General features: G+C 42.2%; 1 long non-coding RNA gene across 1 annotated transcript in view; it reads right to left on the reverse strand.

The window, feature by feature from the left end:
• Positions 1-9,660, reverse strand: part of LOC110261627 (uncharacterized) — a 34,311-nt gene extending 24,651 nt beyond the window's left edge. The window contains exons 1-2 of the long non-coding RNA XR_002345999.2: positions 9,540-9,660; positions 9,153-9,228 (exon numbers count right to left, since the gene is read on the reverse strand). This is a non-coding gene — a long non-coding RNA (uncharacterized LOC110261627). The remainder of the gene's footprint in view (positions 1-9,152; positions 9,229-9,539) is intronic.
• Positions 9,661-26,735: the final 17,075 nt, after the last annotated feature.

The following is a 26,735-nucleotide window of genomic DNA, read 5'->3' on the forward strand; positions in this document are numbered from 1 at the left end:
TCAATAGTTAAATGTAAATAGGCTAGAGTCTCAAAAAAAAGTAGCTGAATGTATAGTAAGACAAGACTTGTCTATAGATGCTGTCTTTAAGAGTCTTACTTCAGATGTAAGGAAACATAGACTAAATGGGAAGGGATGGAAAAAGGTACTCTGCAAATGGAAACAAGAAGAAAGTTGGGTGAGGTAGCAATACTTAGACAAAATAGATTTTAAGACAAACTAATAAGAGACCAAAAAAACTCATGACAATTCCGAAGAGGTCAATTCAACAGTAGGATATAACATTTCTAAACATTTATGAACCCCAAATAGGAACACCTAAATATATAAAGAAAATATTGACAGATCTAAAAAGAGGTAGACAGTGATATAACTATAGTAGAAACTTAAAAAAACCACTTACAGCAATGGATAGAGCATCTAGACAGAAAATTAACAAGAAAACACCAAACTTTAAATGACACATTAGCCAAAATGGACTTAACAGATACATGAGAATTCATTCAAAAGCAACAGAATATGCATTCTCTCAACTCAACATGGAATATTCTCCAGGATAGATCATATGTTGGACCACAAAATGAGTCGTAATAATTTAACAATATTGAAATCAGGTCAAGGATGTTTTCCAAATACAATAACATGAAACTAGAAATCAATTACAAGAAGAAAACAAGACAATTCAAATATATGGAAATTAGAGAACATGCTGATGACCAACCAAAGAGTCTAAGAAGAAATCAAAGGAGAATAAAAATACTTGAGACAAATGAAAATGGAAACACAGCACTTGTGGGATGAAATGAAAAGGGTTCTAAAATGGAAGTTCATATTGATAACTACATCAAGAAATAGGAAAGACGTCACACAACCTCACTTTACACTGACAGGAACTAGGAAAAGAACAAAAGTAAAGTGCAAGGTGAGTAGAAAGAAGGAAATAATAAAGATCAGATCAGAAGTAAATGAAATAGAGGCTAAAAAGACAATAAAAAAAAGATCAACAAAATTAAGAGCTGGCTCTGAAAAGATAAACATAACCAACAAATGTTTTTAGTTAGACATACTAAAAAAAATAAAAAAAAAAAAAAAAAAAAAAAAGGACTCAACTAAAATACAAAATGAAAGCCAAAACATTACAACTGATACCAAAGAAATAGAAAAGGCTCATAAAAGTCTACTGTGAACAATTATACACCAAAAAATTGACCACCTAGCAGAAACGGATAAATTCATAAAAAAATACAACCTACCAGACTGAATCATGAAGAAAGAGAAAACTGAACTGACCAATTACTAGTGAGGAGATTGAATCAGCAACCACCAACCTCTCAACATATAAAAGTCCAGGGCGAAATAGCTTTCTTCTCAATATCCCAAAAAATTGAAGAGGAAGGAACTCTTCCAAATTATTTTTTGAGGCCAGCATTACCCTAATACCAAAACCAGAAAAGGACACCCTAAGAAAAGAATATTATAGGCCAAAAACCCTGATGGACATAGATACAAAAAATTCTCAACAAAATATTAGAAAACCAAATTCAACAATACATTAAAAGAATCATACATCATGATCAAGCAGGATTTATTTCAGGGATTCAAGGATGGTTCAATATGATATGCCAGTATCTGCCAATCATTGTGATATACCACATTAACAAAATGCAGAATAAAAATCAGGTAATCATCTTAATAGATGCAGAAAACCCTTTGAAAGTTTCAACATCCAATTTATGATAAAAACTCTCAGCAATGTGGGTATGAAGGGAACATAAGCTCAACATAAGAAAAGCCATATATGAGAAGCCCACATTTATCATACTCAACTTTGAAAAGCTGAAAACTTCCTCCAAGGTCAGGAATAAGACAAGAATGCTCACTCTGACAAGTTTTATTTAACATAGTATTGAAAGTCCTAGCCAGAGCAATTAGGTGAGAAAAAGAAACAAAGGCATCCAAATTAGAAAGGAAGGGATAAAACTGTCACTATTTGCAAATGACATATTTCATATAGAAAACCTTAGAGACTACCCCAAAAAAACTATTAGAATAGATCAATGAATTCAGTAAAGTTGCAGGACATAAAATCAATGCATAAAAATCTTATGTTTCTAACAAAAAAAAAAAAAAAAAAGGAGTTACTGTCATGGCTCAGTGGTTAACGAATCTGACTAGGAACTATGAGGTTGCGGGTTCGATCCCTGGCCTTGCTGTGGGTTAAGGATCCGGCATTGCTGTGAGCTGTGATGTAGTTCACAGACATGGCTCAGATCCTGTATTGCTGTGGCTCTGGCACAGGCCGGCGGCTACAGCTCCGATTAGACCCCTAGCCTGGGAACCTCCATATGCCGTGGGAGCAGCCCCAGAAAAGGCAAAAAAAATTAAATTAAATTAAAAAAAAATCTTATGTTTCTAATAATAAACTATCAAAAGTGGATTTTTTTTTTTTTTTTTTTTTTTTTTTTTTTTTTTTTTTTTCTTTTTAGGGCCTCACCCCTGGCATATGGATGTTCCCAGGCTAGGGGTTGAATCAGAGCTGTAGATGCTGGTCTACGCCACAGCCACAACCAGTCACAGCAATGTCAGATCTGATCCCTCTGCAACTTATACCCACAGCTTAAGGCAATGCTAGATCCTTAACCCACTGAGTGAGGCTAGGGCTTGAACTTGTGTCCTCATGGATGCTAGGATTTGTTTCCACTGAGCCACGAACGGAAGTCCTCAAAAGTAGATATTAAGGAAACAATCCCACACAGAGTTGTATAAAAAGAATAAAATACCTAGGAATAAATTTATTCAAGGAGGTAGAAGACCTGTACACTAAAAAGCAGACATTAAGAAACTGAAGACATAAAAAAATGAAAAGATATTCAATGCTCATGAACTATTGTTAAAATGTCCATACCACCCAAAGCAATCTACATATTCAAAGCAATCACCATCAAAATTCCAATGACATTTTCCACAGGAGTAGAACAAAGGATCCTCAAAATTGTATGGAACCTCAAGAGACCCTGAATAGTCAAGTCAGTCTTCAAAAAGAACCAAAAAACTGGAGGCATCATGCTTCCTGATTTCACTATTATTATAGAGTTACAATAAGACAATACGGTATTGCCATAAACACAGACACATAGATCAATGGAACAGAATGGAGAGCCCAGAAATAAACCCACACATATATGGTTCATTAACCTATAACAAAGGAGGCAAGACCATATGATGTGGAAAGGACAGTCTCTTTAATAAATGGTGCTGGGGAAAATGGACAGCTACAGGCAAAAAGATTTATCTGGACCACTATTTTACACCACACGCAAAAGCTAACTCATAATGGGTTAAAGACTTGAATTTAAGACCTGAAAACCAAAAAACCCTAGAATAAAACACACTTGGAAACATCGTTTTGTTGACATCGTTTTGTTGTTGTTGCTGTTTGTTTTTTAATGGCCACACCTTAGGGATATGGAAGTTCCTGGGCTGGGGGCTGAATCAGAGCTGCAACTGCGGGACTTCTCCACACCACAGCAATGCCAGATCTGAGCCATGTCCACGACCTACACTGCAGCCTGTGGCAATGCCGGATCCTTAACCCACTGAGCGAGACCAGGGATCAAACCCACATCCTCATGGATACTAGCCCGATTCTTAACCTGCTGAGCCATCACAGGGGCTCTGACATTGGTTTTGATGATGTTTTGCCTCTGACACCCAAAGCAAAAGTAAACATTAAACCAAACTAGAAAGCTTCTGCAGAGCAAAGGAAATCAACAAAATGAAAAGACCACCTACCGAGTGGGGAAAATATTTATAAATCATATATCCGATAAGGGATTAATATCCAAAGTATATAAAGAACTCATACAACTCAACAACAAAAACCAAACAACCTGATTTAAAAATGGGCACGGAATCTGAATAGACAATTTTCCAAAGAAGACATACAGATGGCTGAGAGACATATGAAGAAAATGTTCAAATCACTAATCGTTAGGGAAATACAAATCAAAACCACGTGAGATGTCACCTCATAATAGAATGGCTATTATCAAAAAGCCAAGAAATAACAAATGTTGGTGAGGATATGGAGAGAAGGCGATCTTCATACACTCTTGGTAGTAATGCAAGTTGGTACAGCCCCCGTGGTAAACAGTAGGCAGATTCCTCAAAAAATTAGGAGTGAGGAGTTCCCATCGTGGCGCAGTGGTTAACGAATCCGACTAGGAACCATGAGGTTGCGGGTTCGGTCCCTGCCCTTGCTCAGTGGGTTAACGATCCGGCATTGCCGTGAGCTGTGGTGTAGGTCGCAGACGCGGCTCGGATCCCGAGTTGCTGTGGCTCTGGTGTAGGCCGGTGGCTACAGCTCCGATTCAACCCCTAGCCTGGGAACCTCCATATGCCGCGGGAGCGGCCCAAGAAATAGCAACAACAACAAAAGACAAAAAGACAAAAAAAAAAAAAAAAAAAAAAAAAATTAGGAGTGGACCACTCTATGATCCAGCAACCTCACTTCTGTGTATCTATCCAAAGAATAGTAATGTGAAAAGATAGATACCTGCATCTCCCTGTTTAGCAAGTCATTATTTATGGTAGCCAAGAATGGAAAGAAACTAAGTGCTCCTTAGTGGGTGAATGGATTAAGAAGATGTGCTATGTATGTATGCATAATTTATATTACTCAGCCATAAAAAAAAATGAAACCCTTCCTTTTGCGATAACATGGATGGACCTTGAAGGTATTATGCTAAATAAAATAAGTCAGATAGAGAAAGGCAAATTTTGTATGATTTCATTCCTATATGGAGTATGAAACAGAAGCAAATAGAAAGTCAAACAAACAAACAAAACCCAAACGTGTAGCTAGAGCAAAGAGAGTAGTGGTTAGCAGAAGGGAAGGGTGAAATTGTTACAGCAGGCAGGTAGCTGGGTATGAGCAGAGAAAGGGGGCATGGAGCCATGTGGCAGGAAACCACACATCAGGTAAATAGTGGGGTCCATGGGCAGATAAAGAAAAGTAGGAACCTCCAGACTGACAGGAAAGCACACATTTTGTGGTGATAAGTGCCCTGGAAGCAAAGAGAGGTGAAAAGGGGTGTGAATCTCCAGTCATGCAACTTGTTGCTCATTATGCCCTCATTATAATAAAACCAGACTTGCAGACAAGTTCCCATCATGCACTAATGCCATGACCTTTTCTTTTTCTTCCTTTTTCTTTTTTTTGCTTTTTAGGGCCGCACCCACGGCATATGGAAGTTCCTAGGCTAGGGGTCAAATTGGAGCTGTAGCTGCCAGCCTACACCACAGCTCACGGCAACACTGGATCCTTAACTCACTGAGTGAGGCCAGGGATCAAACCCACAACCTCATGGTTCCTAGTCAGATTTGTTTCTGCTGCACCACAGTGGAACTCTGACACTTTTGATCATAGCTAAATAAAGGCAAAAATCCCTCCTACCTTTGGGAAGGTGGAGCTGAAATTAAAATCGGGGATACAACTCCCAAATGCCTCCTTCCCAGTGAATATTCCGACTATTCAATTGTACGCTGCTTCTAACCACCACGCCAAAGAAATACGGGGAAGCTGCTCGCCTCTCTGCCTGCCCTTAAGAGGTGTATTTCTCGCTTAAATAAATCCTTTCTCAATTCCCATCTCATTTCTGAATTCCTTTTGCGATAAGACAAGAATCTTCCCTTTGAGAGCAAAATGGGTAATGAATTGTGTGGTGATGAATAGAAAGTATAATGGAAAAACTAAAAATCATAAAATAAAAAACCCTTTTTTGGTGGTGATCTGCTGTAGTATATACAGAAGTGGAAAATTAATGTACATACAAAACTTACATGTTATAAACCAATGTTATCTCAAAAATGGGCAGAGGATCTAATTGGACATTTTTCCAAAGACAACATGCAGATGGACAGCAGGTACATGACAAGGTGACAAGGTGCTCAGTATCACTCAGGATCAGGGACATGCAAATCGAAACCACCTCTCCGAATGGCTAGTATCAGAAAGACAACAAATAAGGTGTTGGCAAGAATGTGCAGTGTTGGTGGGAATGTAAATGGGTAGAGTCACTATGGAAAACAATAGGGAATTTCAACAAAAAATTAAAAATGGAACTACCATATGATCTAGCAATTCCACTCTGACATTTATTCGAAGGAATCTAAAATACTTACTTGAAAAGATATATGCATCCCCATGTTCATTGCAACATTATTCATAAGAGCCAAGATGCAGAAACAACCCCAGTATATGGATGGATGGATGAATGGATAAAGTAAACACACACATACACATACACACACTGGAATATTATTAGGCCATAAAAGGAAAGAAATCTTGGACTTCCTGTCTTGGCACAGTGGAAATGAATCCGACTAGGAACCATGAGGTTTCCAGTTCAACCCCTGGCCTTGCTCAGTGGGTTATGGGTCCGGCGTTGCCATGAGCTGTGGTGTAGGTCGAAGACATAGCTCAGATCTGGCATTGCTGTGCGTGTGGCATAGGCTGGCACGGCAGTTGTAGCTCCGATTAGCTGTAGTTCCTAGCCTGGGAACCTCCATATGCCACAGGTGCAATAAACAAGAGAAAAAAGTGGTGGTTGCCAGATGTGGGGAATTGCGGGTGGATGAAATGGGGGAAGGGGGGCAAAAGATCCACATTTGCTCTTATAAATAAATAAAGCATGAGGATGTAAAGTGCAGCGTGGTGACAACCATATTTAAGAGTTGCTGAGTAGATCTTAAAAGTTCTCATCTCAAGTAAAAAAATTTTTAACTCTGTGGTGATGAATGTTAACCAGACTTGCTGTGGTGATTACTTTGCAGTAGACAAATATTGAACCATCACGTTGTACACCTCAAACTAATAAAGTGCATATGGTCAATTCTTTCTCAATTGAAGGAAGATTCATCAGAGCCACTGGAAACATGCATACTGATTTCACCTGCGGACAATTGCCTTGTTCATCCTGCGGTCATGGGAGCAAAGGCAGGCCCTTCTCCACGTCTTTGCTGGACCAAGAGGCCTCATTGCTTCTCACCCCTTCCACTCCACCCCCATCCACATGTCTGAGCTTTGCTGGTTGATGACCCATCCTTTTTTTTAATCTCCAGCTTGGTCTGAGTGCCCTGGCATACCCGCAGAAGAGACTGGCAGAAGAAGAGGATGTCAACTTTCTCTCCAGCCCCCTTTCCCACTAAACCTGAGAATCTCCATCCAAAAATCCCAGCAAAGGTTGACAAGAGGTCCCAAGAGGTCCCCAACTCTGAAGGGCCAAGAAAGAGCTGGCTCCCTGGCCATCACCACATTCCTAAGCACACAGAATTTGCTATGTGTTTGGAGCAGGGCTCATGACCTCCCAAAGGCTCCCAGCAGGGCAAGAGTAAACAGGGTCACCAGGAGATGTAACAGGAACCCTAGCCCACAGGTAGCGTGTTTGCTCCCAGGGAGGGAGGCAGTGGCAAGCTCTAGGGAACGTCCCTTTGCTGCCTTTGCCACACTAGTGACAGCCTCCCTCCTGTTGCCAGGGAAGCAATGTGCCAGAATTCCAGTGTGTGGGGCCACGACACCCTCTGCCTGCCATCTAGAGGTATGGGAGGGCAGCCTGGCAGCCCTGCTTCCTGGGAGCTTAGTGTGGGGGGCTTATCAGCTTAATCCCCTAAATAACTCTCTCCTGCAAGCCTCATGGCCTGCAGCTGGCCCCCACTGGTCACAAGGAGCAGCAGGAAGTGGAATCAAGGAAAAGCCCTCAGCTGGGGCCCCGTGAGCTTCCTCCAGCATCATCGTGATTATGAAAGATGCTGTAGGAGGAAGGGACAGCCGCCTCCCCCAGATGCTGAAATACCTTTCAACTTCCCCACGTCCAGCCGGTCTCTGCCTTTCCAGCTTCTAAGCCTCACTTAATGGGGGTGCTGTGAACCACTGCCCTAGGTTGGCACCAGCTTCTCCATGCCCGGCCGTAGGGACCCCTCCAGCCCTCCCATTTGACTGGCTGTTCTGCAGCACAGTGGTGGGAAGGGCCGAGCAGAGTTCTTTTCTCAAAGGCAGGGCTCAATTCTCCATCAAGGCAAAGAGAAATACTTGCGACCCATCTGGCTGGGGCAGCAAAGTACACGAAAGTATTCCATTCTCAGTATTACAACCACCTGAAGACTTGTAACCTGCCACAATTGCCCTCTGTGGAGGAAGCTCCAAGTGCCAGAAGGTTCTTTGGCGCTAAACCCAGAATCGCCCACCTCTAACTACCACCTAACAGTAACAAGACTATGCTTCATCAAGCCCTTTCAGTGTTTCTGGCACTCTGCTAAGCACTTTGCGGCTGTTGTCCCCTCCTGCGGGTGGCTCTGGAGCTCAGACAGACGAGCACCCCTGCTTTACAGCTGAGGTCTGAGGTCCAGAGGGCCTAGGAGATCGCCGACTCACTTGGCCGGGTTTGAACACAGGTTTGCAGAAGGCCCTGGACCCATGCTCCTCCCAGCCTGTTGGGCCTAGTTCCATTTTCTGAAACCCCAAAGAAAAGCCCTCTTTCTCCAGGCCTCTCCACATCCCAGTCTTTTCTTCTGGACCAAGCATCCTTGAGCTTCTCATTGCCACTTACCAGCCTTGGCCTCAGTGCCCGCACCATCCTGGTCGGTTGTTTGCCTCGGCTCCCTTCAAAGGGCAATAGGCCAGAAATGGACACGATATTGCGGTGCTGGTAACCCCTCTCCATTTCTGGATCCCACACCCCCTTACACCCCCTCCCTTGATGCAGCCTAAGATTACCCTTATTTGTTTGCCTCTCTGTCCCAGAGCAACCCCAACACCTGATAGTTATTCACGTGCGGTATTTTAGGGTATTCCTGGTGCATTCAAAGCGTTACCTTTATCTCAAATTTCATCTCGGTAGGCTTGACTGTTTCTATCTGTTGAATACTTTTAACACTGCCGATTCTGTCACTTGGCACAAAAGCTAGCCCTCAAAGTGTGTCATACATAAATGTGGCCTCGTGGAGGACAGTGATGACAGTGCTGACTGGCTGAGCCTGAGGACAGGCCCGTGGCCACCACACACCACATCCAGACTGGCTGCTTTTAAGCCGGGCCCCTGGGAAGCATCGTTCAGTGATTTGAATCCATCACCTAACCCCAGCCCTGTACTCACCCCTGTCCTTCCAAGTTCCCTCCTGGTCTCCACGGGCCGACTCCCAGCCCTGCAGGCTCCAGGCTTCTTATCGTGTCTGAGCAAGACAAGGATAGACTTTGATTTTTTGGTTAGACGTGTCGATGTCTGCCCTGGCTCATAAAGCTGTCGATGATTTCCTGTGGTGTCTCCAAGATGAAGTGAAAGTTGTGGGGTTGAGACCTCTGTGAGGTCCCAGAGAGGATCAGGGTGCAGGGGACCAAGACCTTGAACAATAGCCAGGTAGCCCCAGTGGTGCATGAGACCAAGGAAGGGGAGGGAGCTGAACTAGAGGGTGAAAGTAGAGGTGTTTCTGAAACCCAGAGTCAAACGGTGAGTCCTGATCTCAAGGACCCTAATAGCACTCACCATGCAAGGTCTGTGGGGACCCTGCTCAGGAGATGCAATGAATTCTGACCCCTCGGCAGAAGAAAGGAAGGAGGAAGTCCTGGCCTGGCAGAGCTCATGGGCTTCCGGTGGAGTTGGGGGTGGACGAAGGCTGCCTCTTTCCTTTTTTACGTCTTGCTCAAGAGGCGTTTCACCTGGGCTTTGCTCTGATTGGGTTCAGCCTCTCTTTGAAATGATGTTACTGTAGCACAAAGCAAAGGGGGGCCTCGCTTGAAGAACACCTTTTTATCATCAGGTATCAGATAACTGGGCGAGGAGTTGATTTGCCTCATTACCAAGAGCTCACAGATGATTCAGGACCCTTAGAAACAGAAGTCTCCCATCGCTTTTCCAGGTGTGCCCAGGTTAGCCATTCAAAGAGGGTCGGAGGGAAACGGTGAGCATTTAAGTTCCAGGGGAGGGAGAGCATTGTCTACTGCAAAAGAATCAGAAATGTAGGCAAATTCCCTCTGAAAGTCTGAGAAAAATGAGCTTCAGTGGAGGAAAGCTGTATTTCTACCTGCTAATAACACAGCTACTGTGAAAAGATGGGTTGGCGTGGGAGCACAACAAAGGTGATGAATTTTGAGAGAAACCACAGCGGGCCCTTGGGAGGCATTCACTTAAGTCAGTATGTATTTTCTCGGTGCTCCAGTTCCATGGGGAAAAGGCCCTTGGAATAGTTACTACACTTTAGAAGCCTGGCCTGAGTGCCAACAACAGGCTGCTGGCGCCCTCTGCTGTCCACTTTGGAGTTTTGCTTCAAGTAAAGAAGAGCTTGGCTCAGACCCCGGCACTCTCTCCCAGGACTGGGATAGAATAGCCCCTGTTTTGGATTTGAGCAGGACCCACAGGGCTTGCAGTGTCTGAGCTAATGAGTGGGGCTTGGAGTGATCTACTCATTGACCAGGTGACCCCCCTCAGAGCACAATTTCTTTTAAGGGCTTTTCTGGGTACTTGGAATAGTGGGAAAGAGGCAGTCTCTGAAAGCAAAGGGATCCTCAGAGCATGCAGCAAATGATAAAGACATTGCTTCATCCTGAATAAACCTTTCCCCAAAGAAGACATACAGACGGCCCACAGGCACATAAAAAGACACCCGACATCGTTAATCATCAGAGAAAAATGCAAATTAAAACCACAATGTGATGATCACCTCATACCCGTCAGAATGGCCATCATCAAAAAGTCTACACATAAATGCTGGCAAGGATGTGGAGAAAAGGGAACCCTCATACTCCATCGGTGGGAATGTAAATTGGTGCAGCCACTCTGGAAGACAGTACGGAAGAGTCTCAAAAAACTAAAAACAGAACTGCCATAAGACCAGCAATTCCACTATGTAGCTTTAAAAAAAAAACTAATTTGAAAAGATACATGCACCCCAATGTTCATAGCAGCCTTATTTACAATTGCCAACAGATGAATGGACATAGAAGATATGGTACATATATATAGTGGAAGACTACTCAGCCATAAAAAAGAATGAAATTTTTTCATTGGCAACAACATGGATGGACTTGGAGAGTATTATGCTACACAAAGTAAATTGGACAGAGAAAGACAAATACGATATGATATCACTTATACGTGGAATCTAAAAAATAAAAAAAGCTAGCAAATTTAACAAGAAATAGATTCACAGATACAGAGAACAAAACTAGTGATTACCAGCAGGGAGAAGAAAGTGGGGAGGGGCGAGATAGGGGTAGGGTATTAAAAGGTCCAAGTTACATATATAAAATAAATAAGGGACAAGGATATATTATAAAGCCAATGCTTTATAATAACTATATATGGAGTCTGACCTTTAAAAATTGTGAATCACTGTTTCACACCTGAAATTTTTATAGTATTGTACGTCAACTACACTTCAATTTAAAAAAGACATTGCTTCAACCTGGAAGTCATTTGAGGGACAGAGAACTCTGGTTGAAGTTACAGAAATGACATGGTTTCTGCCCAGAATATCCATTTTTCCTCTCCTCAGACAGACGGCATCCAGAACCTCCCTCCACCACCGTCTGGAAGGTGCTGGGGAACCAGAGCGGCTCTGGAAAGAACTGGGAAGTGGGGATGGGATGAGCTGCAGGAGCAGTGATTTCTCGGACCAGGAATTCTCCACAAAGTGGTCTAAGCACCCAGATGGAGAAGCACAGATTGTTTTTTCCCTAAAGTGAATTCCAGAAACATCAAGTGTTCTCCATCAGGGAAGGCCCCGGTGTCCACCTTTTGCCAGACCGCGAGATTCTCTCACTTCAAGAGAGAAGAGAAGGCTGTGAGGATTTACCAAATTTATTGAAGCAGTTCAACAAATGATGCTTTTATTGAGGAAAATGGTGTGTAAGAGATGTCCCATTTCTATCCTTTCTTCCTGATCCAAAGATAGAGCCTGTCTGCTCTATTCTGGCCAGGCTGAAAGGGCATTCCATCTTGCAAGGATCAAGGCTCTCCCCTGCCCTCCCAGGGTCACACAAAGGTCCCAGAGGTCCCAGCAGGGAGGGCCCAGGCCCTCTGGTCACCATATGCTGGTTTGATACCTCCTGTTCTCACCCACTGAGCCAGAACATGGAGGTCGCTCCCCAGGCTGGGGCCCCTGCCTCTCCAGCTGTGTTCAAGCAGATAAGCCCCTCAGGCTCCTGCCACATCCTCAGAAAGCTGTGCTTAGAACCTAAGAACTCCCGTCCCCTACCTAGATATGGGGGAAGCTCTCAAAATCCCATTCTGGTCCTCCTGTTTGTTCCTCTATGCCCAGTACTGCTGGAGGCAGGGGTACCCCCCAGATGGTCTCTCACTCTTAGCACCACCCTTAAACCTGAGCAAGAGAGGTGCCATGCTATACAGGGCCCACAAGCCACACACACACACACACACACACACGCACACACACAATGTGTGAGAGAATGCTTAGGTCACTCAGGATGTGACCCTACTGCTGGCATAGAGTCACCCGTAAACTCTAAATACACTCCTCTCTAAGACCCATCAAGCCTCAGAGAAATGCCTGACCCTGTGTTTTGCGCTAGGGCTTCAAAACAGAAGGTGGTGGAATTGCTTCTCGGCCTTTTGGGCAAGAACAGGTGCGGAAGGTGGTGGAGACTTTCTGCTTGAAGGTTAATGGGAGCTGGATACGGCTGTGGAATGTAGGAAGGCGCGCTGGGAGTGCCTGGGGTGGAGAAAAGACAAATTAGCTTGTCAAATCCATTCTCGTGAGAGAGTTCCCGTCGTGGTGCAGAGGTTAACGAATCCGACTAGGAACCATGAGGTTGTGGGTTCGATCCCTGGCTTTGCTCAGTGGGTTGAGGATCCAGTATTGCTGTGAGCTGTGGTGTAGGTCACAGACATGGCTCGGATCCCGCGTTGCTGTGGCTCTGGTGTAGGCTGGCAGCTACAGCTCCGATTAAACCCCTAGCCTGGGAACCTCCCATATGCCACAGGAGCGGCCCAAGAAATGGCAAAAAGACAAAAAAAAAAAAAAAAAAATCCATTAAACAGCACCAAAGGAATAGCTGTGCACAGCAAATGGTTGCTTCTCGATAGTGCTAAGTACCTATTTTCTAGCTTCTCTTCATGTTCTAGTTCATGGTTCCAATTCTGTGACATTCATCTGCAATAGATGCATGTGGTGGCTGAGAAGTATTTTGTATATTAAACCATTCCTGTCACTCTTCAGTGTGTGTATGTAAAAGTCTAGGGGTAACATGTAAGTGAGACACTGAATCATTTTTATGTTTATATTTATGGCAATTTACACTTTTAATAAATAGATATTAAAAGTATGTCCTTGAGACACAATTCCATTGAATTTCTCCAGATCATTGAAAATAGAACAAATCAAGATGATGATCAAAATAGAAACTGTGACAGTGGAACTCAGAAAAAAGGCTGAAGAGAAAAAAATAGAACACTTTCAGAGAAAAGGACTGCTTAAATTCTTTTAGAAACTGGAAACACTTAAAGTGAGCAGGTTTGCAGGTTAAAATGCACTGATGCCATTAGGAAAATGGACGAAAGACGGAATAAACAGCCAACAAGCAAGATACTCAACAAAGACAAGGAAATATTATACATCCCGTATTTAGCCAAATATAATGATGCTTTTGATGATCCTAAGAGTGCAATATTTACAGAAAACAATGGATAATTTTTAAGTTTAATAAAAGTGATTTTGAAGTTTGATGATAGAATGGCTGACACATGTAGTTTGGATAAAAATTAAAGGAATAATCCCTCCCGAGGATGAAGAATTCTAAATGAGATAACTAATTTATGAGTTATAAGTGAGAAAAACCCCATACATATATCTCATTCAACACGACTGTACTAGGGAGAGACAAGAGCCATAGTGAATAATTAACATTTTTATACGTATCACTGAACTACCAGAAGAAAACAAGTTGAAGTTAATGAATGCTTTTGATTGGTTTAGCAAATATTATAAAAGACATCATTCTTGTTCTAAGTGAAGAACTGAAAAAGTTTACATTGTGGGCATTCACTGAAAGCAGAGGTCCACAAACTTTGTATGGAAAGGGCTAGATAGTAACTATTTTAGTCTTTCCAGGCTGGACATATCCTTTCAACTCTTTCGGGCATAAAGGGCAGGTTCCTGGATAACACTGGGGTCAGTGCTACCAGACAGAAAACTTCAGGAAAGGCAGAAGGCTCACAAGAACCTCAGCCCATGGTGCCCAGTTGGGTTCCTATTTACAAATGAGCCCCACAAAGAGGCCCTGGACTCAGAGACCCCAATTTCAATTTCTCCACATCCTGTTTCTCACCTGCCACTGGAAGAACAAGACCAGACATGTCTGTGTCTGTGGCACGTTATATTTAATAATCTCTCATTGATGCTGCATATTTTCTTTTTGATCATTTTAGGACTTTTATCATGTAACTGGAGTCCTGTCTCTTCTAAGGGATCCAAGCTGTTTAACCAAGCAAGTTGAGCCTTTGCATTGCAAATTCAATGTGGAAGAATTTCCTAGTTCGAATTTATTTAGTTGGTTAGTTTTTTAGGTTTCTTCTGTGGTCCAACCTATCGCCTTCATGATTCTAGAAGAAGGAACATGAAAAGGAAAAGAAAAAAGCCCTTACAACTTCATAGGGGTGTCTACAGCAACATAGCATATGTGGATATCCTAAAGAAAGCAGATAGCAGGGTTCCAGGTAAAACGTAAAAAAGTTAAGACTCTATTTTCCTCTATGTTAATAAATAGTTTTGTTATTTCTCTAACAACACATGCAAAGCCTCTTTTGAAGTTATGGAAGGAGGAGTGTGTGTGTGTGTGTGTGTGTGTTTTCTTGATGTGTTGATAGGCTGGCATGGGCTGGGATTGGATAGAGAACTTCAGAGGGAAAAAAGAGAAACCGCTCACCTCTTGCAGTTTGCCTGCTGGTCTCCTAGCAACTGGCTTCTTATCTGAGACACAACTGAGCTGCGTGGGGACCCTCTGGAGGGGCACAGATTTGCTTTTCCACTGAGTAGCGAAGTTGCGTGTAATTAATACAATCACTCTACCTAAGCAGAGGTGAAGGAAAGAGGGAGAGTTTTTAAAAAATTATTTTCCATTACGGTTTATTATCAGATATTGAATACAGTTCCCAGTGCAATGCCATAGAACCTTGTTTATTTTCCATATAGTAGTTTGTATCTGCTAATCCCAAACTCCGAATTTATCCCTCCCCAACCACCTCTCCCCTTCGGAAACCATAAGTTTGTTTTCTGTGTCTGTGAGTCTGTTTCTCTTTTGTAAATAAGTTCATTTGTGTCGAATTTCAGATTCTGTGTGTAAGGGCTAATAGTCTCTGACTGACTTCACTTGGTATGAGCATCTCTAGGGTCACCCATGTTGCTGCAAATGGCATTACTTCATTCTTTCTTATGGCCAAGTAGTCAGAGTGAGCTTTTCTAAGTTGCTGTGTCTGCTTTTGCGACAAGGCAAGCAGGTGTGTGTGAGGGTGACGGATGGCTTCTGCTCACTCAGCCTCCTCCATGCCCCCAGGGCTACCTGAATGAGGGAGGCAGCAGGTAAGGCATGGAGGGTAGAGCCAGACTGGAGTGAGGCAGGCGAGGAGAGTGAGGCATCCGGGGCGACAATGTCAGGGAGCAGTGGCTCTCAGGGTGGTACAAGTGCTGGCTCTGTACCTGCAGCCCCTCCTTACACTAAGCATCCCACTTACCCCTCCCCAGACTCTGCAGGAAGCGGCATGTCCTGCTTCAGGACAGCATTTTCCCTGAGACCATGAGCTCAGTTACCAGATAGCTTATTTTTTGAAGAAACAACAGGAATCTAGGTTTGCACACCTACGCATGTGTGTGTGTGCACGTGTGTGTAAATTTCTCAATTTAAAAATATTTTTACCCAAACATTTTTCATTCACTTGAGACATGTGAGGGCCAAAATTTGAACCATGATCCTTTGCTTAAATATTCTCTAAGCAGTCTTTGCTATGTGTGTATGTATGTGTGCATGTGCTTTTTAGGGCCACACCCGCAGCATATGGAGATCCCTAGGCTAGGGGTCAAATCAGAGCTGTCGCTGTTGGCCTACACCACAGCCACAGCAACAGGGGATCCAAGCCACGTCTGTGACCTATACCACAGCTCATGGCAATGCTGGATCCTTAACCCACGGAGCAAGGCCAGGGATCGAACCTGCAACATCATGGTTCCTAGTCAGATTTGTTAACCACTGAGCCACGACGGGAACTCCAGTCTTTGCTTTTGAAAACTATTTTCTTATCCCAATCTTAAAGCCATGCACACCCCTGGAAGCAGGGTGATGATCCGGGAGTGTGAGAAGCACCGAGCCTTTTTAGTTGCACAGCTCAGTCTGTGCAGCCTGCCCCGCCAGAAACGGGGGGTTCAGCACTCTAATGCCTGTCCCCTACTGAGTACGGACCCTTAATGGAGGGCTCTGGTGACAGGGGAGACCAGGGATGTGGAGGTGGTGACCAGGGCTTGCCATCAGCATTTACAGAGATGAAGAGTCCAATGAGGAAAAAGACTGCAGAGTAGGGGATATGAGGGCCTACATTTGGGGGGTGGGGGCAAGGTGAGCAGTGATTTAGCCAAGGGCAGAGACAAGCTTGGGAAGCTGAGCTCTGCTTCTGGGTAGGCTAGAGTAAGTCATGGCTCATCAACTCACTTACTGACAAAGGGCAGGAAAAACTGGGTAAATGACAGAAATCATATGTGTAATGGCATCAGAGAGTGGAGAAAGCTGCAAGGATAAATGAATTAAAATTTCAGAAGGGGGAGAACTACCTGGGGGTGAGGGAACAATTGGCTTTCCTTTATTTCCCTGGGTCATTTTCCGATTCTGGGCTGGGGTGAGGACCAGAGCTTGGCTTTAGCACCGGCCACGCTAGGGAGGGGACAGAGCAGTCAGCAAACTCTCAGTGGTCCTGTGGGGCTGCACTGCTCAAAGTAAGGATTTTAATTGTCTCAGATATGTGGCTAGCTCTCTCACAAAACCTTTTCTGAATTTGAGGCTGTGAGAGTGATTAGAGAGATAGGTGACAAGTTTTAAAAGGCAGAGTGAAATGTCCTATGGTCTCGAAGTGCTGAAGGAACTAAAATGTTCAGGTGGAAGTGAACTGAAAACAAAAAGGCGACAGATGAAAATGCTAGAGAGAGTGGTACGAGGACCCTGCAATTCCATAGGTCTTTTTTTTTTTTTTTAACAACCTGGGGTTATTTATATCTGGAAGGTGCTAGAGCCTGGGAATCCTGTCTTGCCCCTAAGCCTGCTGCTGGAGACAGGGAGCTTATGGTATTTATGAGCAACTGGGGTGAAACAACTGAAGACTAGAAGGACCTTAGATGGATGGGCTCCTTCTCAAGATATGTACTAATCATTTTTTTTTTTCTTTTTAAGGCCACACCTGCGGTACATGGAAGTTCCTGGGCCAGGAGTTGAATCAGAGCTGCAGCTGGGTCCTATGCCACAGCCACGGCAACACTAAATCCAAGCAGCGTCTGTGATCTACACAGCAGCTTGCCGCAATGCCAGATCCTTACCCCACTGAGCAAGGACAGGGATCGAACCCACATCGTCACAAACACAATATTGAGTCCTTAACCTGCTGGGCCATAATGGGAACTCCCAATATGCACTAAATTTTGAGTCTGTATGAGGTGAGACGATAAAAAGCTAAGCTGAAAATCTGGGAGGGGCAGCACTGAAGCTCCTGCAGTCTTCAGGGTTAAGGAAACAAAGACCTGCCAGGCTCTAACTGAAAACTCTGCAGAGGCAGACCCCAGGCACAAGGGATGAGCTGGAGGTAGACTGAGTCTTACCAAAACTCTTACCAAAATTGCATCCATGCCCTGATTCAGCTCAATCTCGGATGAACAATCTCCTGCCCATTGCCTAACAGAGGAAAAGGGGAAGATAAGGTTATCTTGAGCCTCTACAGGTCTTTCATCAAAATGTCTGGCATGCAATAAAAAATTACTAAACACGTGCAATGCAAGATCACATCACAGGTAACTAAATTAAAAACTTAAACAATATAAATAAACCTATAGATGATCCAGATATTAACAGATAAGAACTTTTAAGTAGGTATGATTAATATATTCAAGAAAGTAGAGAAAAAAGATGGACAAGAGGGATGAAGAAATAGAGAATTTCACCAGACATCTGAAATAGAATCTGTAAAAAGAAGAATCAAATGGACATTCTAGAAATGAAAAATACAGTATCTAAAATTGAGAACTCAGTGAGAAACCATTAAGGCAGACTGTGAACATAACTTACCAACCAGTTGAAAGACAGGCTATTAGAAAATATTCAAAACAAATCACACGCAAGAAAAATATGAAAAATAAACATTAACTGTGTAGCATGTGGGGTCACTGGAGTCTCAGAGCAGAGGGAGAAAATGGACAGAACCAATAGTTAAAGAGGTCATGAAATGGACAAAACCAATAGTTAAAGTGGGTTATGCTTAAAATTTTCCCAAACTGATAAAAGACAACATCCCACAGATTCAGAAAGCTCAACGAACCCCACGCAAGTTAAATACAAACTAGTGGAGCCTTGTAGTGCTGTTTAGATCCTGGGCTGTGTATAGTAAGGCCTTAGAGAAATAGAACTACTTGTTCTAGGGCATCAACCACTTTTGTTTAGAAAACTGGTGTATCTCAGAGTTCCCATTGTGGCTCAGTGGGTTAAGAATCTGACATAGTGTAGGCCAGTACCTTCAGCTCTGATTCAACCCCTAGCCTGGGAACTTTCATATGCCACGGCTGCAGCCCTAAAAAGAAAAAGAAAAAGAAAAAAAAAGAAGATATATCTCAAGAAACACCACAATTGCTCCCCACTTCCCAAGGCACTTTGGACACTGTAACCTCTCTGCTCTGCTGTTGCGTTTCTCCCTAGTTGGAGTGCTCCCTCTCATTACCTGCTGAGTCTCTATTTCTCCTTCAAAACCTGCTGGCCTGTGATGCTGATGCTGCTCCTTATTTTAGGGTGGAGGGGAGGGCAGTCCTGCTACACTCGCCAGGAGGGAACAGGGCTGCAGAGACGCCTCTGGTCCCTCTCTCTTCATCTCGGCTGTGTCTCCTTAAGGAAGGAGGCATGATTTATTTGACGGGAGAATTAGAGAAATCTGACACCCTCTCCTACAGTTAAATTTCTCTATTCAGTAAGGCTAATGGATTTAAAGGGCTCCCACAAGTGGCCTTTCTCTCTCTTCCGCGTGTGACATGGTTCACAATCCAGCCTGCCTCTGGCTGGGAGTCTGCCCTGCTCACCTGGTTTTCTCGCCAACTCCCTGTGTGCAGGTCCTGAAGTCTAAACTATCAAAGAAATGTGAAGATGTTTTTTCTTTTCTCTTTAGGGCTGCATGTGTGGTATATGGAAGTTTCCAGGCTAGGGTTCTGATGGAAGCAGTTGCTGGCTTACACCACAGCCACAGCAGTACAGGATCTGAGCAGGGTCTGTGAACTATGCCACAGCTCATGGCAAAGCTGGATCTCCAACTCGCTGATTGAGGCCAGGAATTGAACCTGCATCCTCATGGATACTAGTCAGATTCATTTCCACTGCACCACATGGGAACTCTGATATGTGAAGATTTTTTATTTCACTATAGGCCCACGCCTCATTCTCAATACAGTTTTACAGGCAACATTTTACTCCCTAAACTATTTCTTAATTGGTTCAAACTCCAAAGGGATGAATAAGGTTTATTATCGTCCTTAAAATGCCAATTAAAAAAATCTCAAAAGTTACACCTTATCTTAAACCTTTCTCATCCTTGCCAAGCAGAATACACAGCTCTCTTTACGACTCCGAAGCACTTTATTATAGCATGTATTGTGTAGGAATTATTTCTTGACATAGGCTGCCCTCCTCAGTGGGCCCAGGCTCTTTGAGTCAAGTTCCATATCTGATTTCCTCATGTCACCTAACTCAGGTCCTGGCACATCCTTGGTACTCAACATTTATTTAAGGAAGGGACCCTGGAATTCCACCAAATGTTACTTTGTGAAGAATCGCTAATGTTAGCAACAAATTCTTTGCCCTGCAGCTGTTTTCTATATCAGGTTCACCTTTATTAATTCAGAATAACTAGGATGGGCTGTTTTAAAAACGTTAACTCTTACCCCAAATTTTCTTCTATAACCACCAATGTTTTAAAAAATACTTTTTACCTTTCTGAATGAAAGTTTGCCATATATACCTAAATATATAACTTTATTATATCATTTATCTGTTCTTTTAAATAGAATTTTTTTTTTGGCCTTGCCTGCGACATGCAGAAGTTCTCAGGCCAGGAAACCCATGCCGCAGCAGCGACCCAAGCCATAGCAGTGGCAAGACCAGATCCTTAACCTGCTGAGCCACCAGGAAACTCTGAAATAGAATGTCTTGAGCATAGTCCCAGGACTATGATTCAGGATAGGAATTCTGTTTCTGTAGAACAATAAACTCTAGGAGGATGACTGAGATAAGTTTCTTTGCATCCGCATTAAGTGACAGCTGTGATTTTCAAGTTTGGGGTTTTCTACTTTCTCCCTTTCTGTTATCTGATGCTTATGACTTCTGATTAGAGCTTACCGCCAACTATCGGTTAGTTACGTATAGTCTTGTGGTTAAGAAACCAGGTAGCTAAGACTCTCATAACTATGTGTTTAAAAAGACTAAAAAGATTCTGAGAAGCTCTCTTAAAGAATTAAGAGCATAGATGTGACAGCCACAGAATGTGATCTACTCCGATGGGTGATTCCTCTGTCCGTCACTCCTATGCTTGGATCGGGTGCTGGGGGGGGGTTGGGGAGTGAGCAGAAAAGGCAAGAAGCGCAAAAGAAAGTAAAACTCCTGGCTTTGGAGGAGGCTGATTTCTTAAAGAGATAACAAGCATGGGGGAGGGGGAGCAGGAAGGATGAAGAGACAGCTGTTGAAACCACTTGCAGGAGAAACATCTGATTAGTTGTGCTTTTATTGATGAGCTTACACTTAGCAGCGACTCAGAATTAATTTACCTTAAACATCTTAAATACAGCACAACAATATAGTTTAGCACCGTGAGCTGAGCAATCAGCCTTTGCAGGCTGAGCTGGTTTAGGAATTAAGATAAAGTCCTCCAGGGAATTTAACACAGGAGGAATTTGGCTTACTTTGTAAAGTGACATAATTTTTAATCACACTTCTTACTAATTGCCAAGGAAATGAAGTATCAGCTTTGGAATCACTTGGGTAGTTTTGGCCAGCAGTCAAATAGATACAGATGTTGACTCCATGCCCACGTTGGGTTATAGGTGTTTGGGGAAGGATGTGTGCAGGCAGTTCCTACCAACAGTATTATACACAAAGCAAGAAAAGTAAGGCAATAACATATAAGATTTTATTTCTCCTTTCTATTTATATCAAAAACATTTTTTTTTGTTTCGTATAAAACTATGATTGTAGTTTTCTTTGGGTTTTTATTGACAGTTTATTGACAGGTGTAGCTTGGTGTGTTTTTATTTAATTGAGAGCAATTATTCTCTTGTGAGTCTCTCTCCAGTGATGTAAAAATAAAGAAGGTTGGCCTCATGAATCTAGAATTGGGGATAACAAGATTCTTGAGTTTTTCAAGAGTCCTAGAAAAAGCTGTCTTTTCTCGTATTATGCACAGTTGATGTCCAAGGAGGAAATTTACTGCTGCAACAGTCCTTATGTTTGCCTTTTCTTTCTTCTTTTTTTTTTAAACATCTTTTTTGAGATAGAATTCACATACTGCATGTCTTAGTCTGCTTGGGCTACTATAACAAAATTGATGGGTGGCTTATATAACAGATATTTATTTTTCACAGCTCTGGAAGCCAGTAAGAACAAGATCAAGGTGCTGGCAGATTTAATTCTTGGTGAGGGAGTCTTCCTGGCTTGTAGACAGCACCTTATTGCTGTGTGTTCATATGGCCTTTTCTGAGTGCATGCATGTTCCTTTTGAAGGCAGTAGTCCCATCATGAGTCCCACCCTCATAACCCAATTCAAACCTAATTATCTCCCAAAGGCCCCACCTCCAAATACCATTATATTGGAGGATAAGGGCTTCAACATATCAATTTGTGTGTGGGGGGGGGCAAAAACATCCAGCCCCTAACACCATACAGTTCACCCATCTGAAGTATATAATTCAAAGAATTTTCATATATGCATAGATAAGCACAACTATTACCACACGTGAACTTTGAAACATTTTTCTTATCTAAAAAAGAAACTCCAGGAGTTCCCGCCAAAGTGGGAAATCAGTGGCATCTCTGCAGAGTCAGAACATAGGTTCGATCTCTGGCCCAGCACAGTGAGTTAAAAGATCGGTGTTGCCATGACTGTGGCTTGGATCTGACCCCTGACTTGGGAACTCCACATGCCATGGGGTGGCCAGAAAAGAAAAAAAAGATAAGAAAAGAAATGCCATACTCCTTAGGTAGCATCCCATTTCCTTCCTTAATCCCCAACGCTAAGCAACCACTCATCTACCTTCTGTCTCTATAGATTGCCTATTTCGTACATTTCATATGAATGGACTCGTATAATAGGTGGGCACTGGTGGCTTGGAGTAAGCGGTCTGGTTGAGGGTCTCTCATGAAATGGCAGTCAAGGTATTGGCTGCGGCCTACAGTTATATGGAGAGTTGACAGGGGCTGAAGGATTCATTTGCAAGAGGGTTCACTCACCCACCTGACCATTGGCAGAAGCCTCAGTTCTTCACCACACAGTTCTCTCTGTAAGACTGCTTGAGTGTCCTCACAATATGGCAGGCAGGTGGCTCTTCCTAGAGCAAAGGCCCCAAAAGAAAATAGAGGAAATTGTACTAAATTTTATCACTTAAATTCTCAGAAGTCACACACCTCCACTTTTACCACATTCTAGTTAGACCAAGGTCACTAAATCTGTACTCAAGGGGAGAGGAATAGTTTCCAACTCTTGAGAGAAGAAGGATCAAGGAATATATGGACATATTTTAAAATCACCACAGAAATATTACTGGATTAAAGAGCAATTAAAAAACCAACACCAGATTTCCTGCTGCGGCTCAGCAGGTTAAGAACCCAACATAGTGCCCATGAGAATGCAAGTTTTGATCCCTGGGCTCGCTCAGCTTTCCCATGAGCTGTGGTGTGTGTTGCAGATGCAGCTTGAATCCTGTATTGCTGTGGCTGTGGTGTAGGCTGTCAGCTGCAGCTCCAATTCAACCCCTAGCCTGGGAACTTCCATATGCTGCACATGTGGCCCTAAACAAACAAACAAACAAACAAACAAACAAAACTTACAAACCATCAAGAAAATGACAGAAACCCTAACAGAAAATGGACAAAGGTGACGAGCACATGATTTAAAAACAGAAAACCTAAAAGGCCATCAAACATATGAAGAGTCTCAAACTCATTAATTATAAGATACATGCAAATTAAAACAATAACAAGATATTATTTCACATATATCAGAGTGCCAAAAATTAAGTAGATTGATAATGCCTATTACTGGCATAAAGTTTGGGAATATAGAAATACTCATGCCTTGCTGAGTGGCATAGCCATTTTTTCTGAGCAGTTTAGCACTATTTGGTAAATTTAAATATATATTCACATCATATGTATAGGCATTCAATTCCTGGTTATGTTTTCCAAAATAATTCTCACATAGGTTCATAAGGAGATGTGCAATTTATGAGAATGTTTATTAGAATGTTATTTATGGTGCTAAGGAATAGGAAGCTCTCTAGTGGCCCATAACTAAGAGAGAACAGATACCCACCTTAAAACATGTACCATGTCTTTAAGATGACAATACTCACCTAACTGATGTAAAGATTCAACACGGTCTGTATTAAAATCCTAGTTGCCTTTTCTGCATAAGTTGACAAGCTGATCCCAAAATTCATATGGTAATACAAGGGACCTAGAATAATAGCCAATTGTGTTGGACAGGGGAATTTTTGGCATGGTAGAGTAAGGAGCTTAGCAAATCTAACAACTAATATCTCATTTAGTTGGAAAGACTGGATGATTTTCCTCTAAGATAGGAACAAAACAAGGACATTCTATCTTGTCACTTCTATTCAACATTGCACCAGAGGTTCTAGCACAAAGCAATTAGGCAAGAAAAGTAAATAAAAGGCATCCAGATTGGAAAGAAAGGAGTAAAATCACCATCTCTCTTTGCAGACAACATGATCTTCTAATAGAAAATCCTAAAAAAACCACTTCAAAAACTATTTGAATAAATAAACTAGTTCAACAATGTTGAAGGATACAAGATCAACATAAAAGTCAATCATATTTCCATATACTTACTTACATTGGACACTCCAAAAATATAATTAAGTAAAACATACTCTGAAAATTACAAAACATTATTGAAAGAAAATAAAAGAAGACTCAAATAAGTGGAAAGATATTCCATGTTCATGGATTGGAAGATTTCTAAGTACTCAGATGGCAATACTGCTTACATTGATCTACAAATTCAATGCAATCCCTGCCAAAATCCCAGCCAGCTTCTCTGCAGAAATTGACAAACTGATTTAAAAATTTGTATGGAAATTCAAGGGATCTAGAAAGGCAAAACAATCTTGAAAAAGAACAAAGCTTGACAATTTCTGATTCCAAAACTTACTATAAAGCTATAGTAATAAAGAGAGTGAAATACTGATTAAGATTGATATAGTGGTCAACAGAATGGGGATGAGAGAGAAAGTGTCACATTTATAGTCGACTGATTTTAAAAAAGGGTACCAAGGCAATTCAATGAGTAAAGAATGATCTTTTCGATTAATGGTATTGAAAAAGCTGGATATCCACATGGAAAATAATTAATTTGGTCACCTACCTTATACAATATGGAAAAATTAATTACAAATGGAATAAGACCATTTTAGTAAAAGCCAAAACTCTAATATTCTTTTTGTGTGTGTGTGTGTCTTTCTAAGACTGTATCCATGGCATATGGAGGTTTCCAGGCTAGGGGTCGAATTGGAGCTGTAGCTGCCAGCTAACGCCACAGCCACAGCAACTCAGGATCTGAGCCATGTCTGTGACCTACACCACAGCTCACGGCAATGCCAGATCCTTAAGCCACTGAACGAGGCCAGGAATTGAAACTATGTCCTCTTGGATAGTAGTCAGATTCATTTCTGCTGAGGCACAACAGGAACTCCCAAAACTATAATATTCTTAGAAGAAAATAGGCATAAATCTTCACAACGTTTGATTAGGCAATGGTTTCTTTTTTTTATTACTCAATTAATTTATTACATTTATAGTTGTACAATGATCATCACAATCCAATTTTATAGGATTTCCATCCCACAACCCCAGTGCATCCCCCCACCCCCAAAACTATCTCCTTTGGAGACCATAAGTTTTTCAAAGTCTGTGAGTCTGTATCTGTTCTGCAAAGAAATTCATTCTTAAAATGCAACACCAAAGGCACAAGTAACAAAATAAAAAAATAAACCAGTGGGACCTAATCGAACTGATAAGATTTTGCACAGCAAAGGAAACCAAAAAGAAAACAAAAAGACAACTTACAGAATGGGAGAAAATAGTTTCAAATAATGCAACTGACAAGGGCCTAATCTCTAAAATATACAAACAACTTATACAACTCAACAGCAAAATAGCCCACAACCCAATTGAAAGATGGGCAAAGGACCTGAATAGACATTTCTCCAAGGAAGATATACAGATGGCCAACAAGCACTTGAAACAATGCTCAACATCACTGATTATTAGAGAAATGCAAATAAAAACTGCCATGTGATACCACCTCACACCAGTCAGAATGGCCATTATTAATAAACCCACAAATAACAAGTGCTGGAGGGGGTGTGGAGAAAAGGGAACCCTCCTGCACTGTTGGTGGGAATGTAAGCTGGTACAACTGCTATGGAGAACAGTATGGAGGTGCCTTAGCAAACAATACATAGAACTACTATATGACCCAGCAATCCCACTCTTGGGCATATATCCAGACAAAACTTCCCTTGAAAAAGACACATGTACCTGCATGTTCATTGCAGCACTATTCACAATAGCCAAGACATGGAATCAACCCAAATGTCCATTGACAGATAATTGGATCAGGAAGATGTGGTATATATACACAGTGGAATACTACTCAGCCATAAAAAGAACAAAATAATGCCATTTGAAGCAACGTGGATGGAACTAGAGACTCTCATTCTGAGTGAAGTAAGTCAGAAAGAGAAAGAAAAATAGCATATGGTATCATTTATATCTGGAATCTAATATATGGCCCAAAGGAACCTTTCCACAGAAAAGAAAACCATGGACTTGGAGAATAGACTTGTGGTTGCCAAGGGAGAAGGGGAGGAGTGGGAGGGACTGGGAGCTTGGGGTAAATAGATGCAGAATGTTGCCTTCGGGATGGATTAGTGATGGGATCCTACTGTGTGGCAGTGGGAACTCTGTCTAGTCACTTATGATGGAACATGTAATGTGAGTAAAAAGAATGTATACATGTATGTGTAACTGGGTCACCATGCTGTGCAGTAGAAAAAATATATATATAAAGAAGTAAAAAAAAAAGAAAAGAAAAGAAAAGAAAAAAAAAATGAAAAAAATGCCTAAGTTGGATATCATCAAAATTAAAAACTTTCGTTCATCAAAAGACATCATTAAGAAAGGGAAAAGAGAACTCACAGAATGAGAG

This window comes from Sus scrofa, chromosome 7 (genome assembly GCF_054392235.1).
Source record: "Sus scrofa isolate SSC_HxYL_T2T_F1_AM1 chromosome 7, Sscrofa_HxYL_maternal_Yorkshire_Landrace_v2.0, whole genome shotgun sequence".
NCBI lineage: Eukaryota > Metazoa > Chordata > Mammalia > Artiodactyla > Suidae > Sus > Sus scrofa.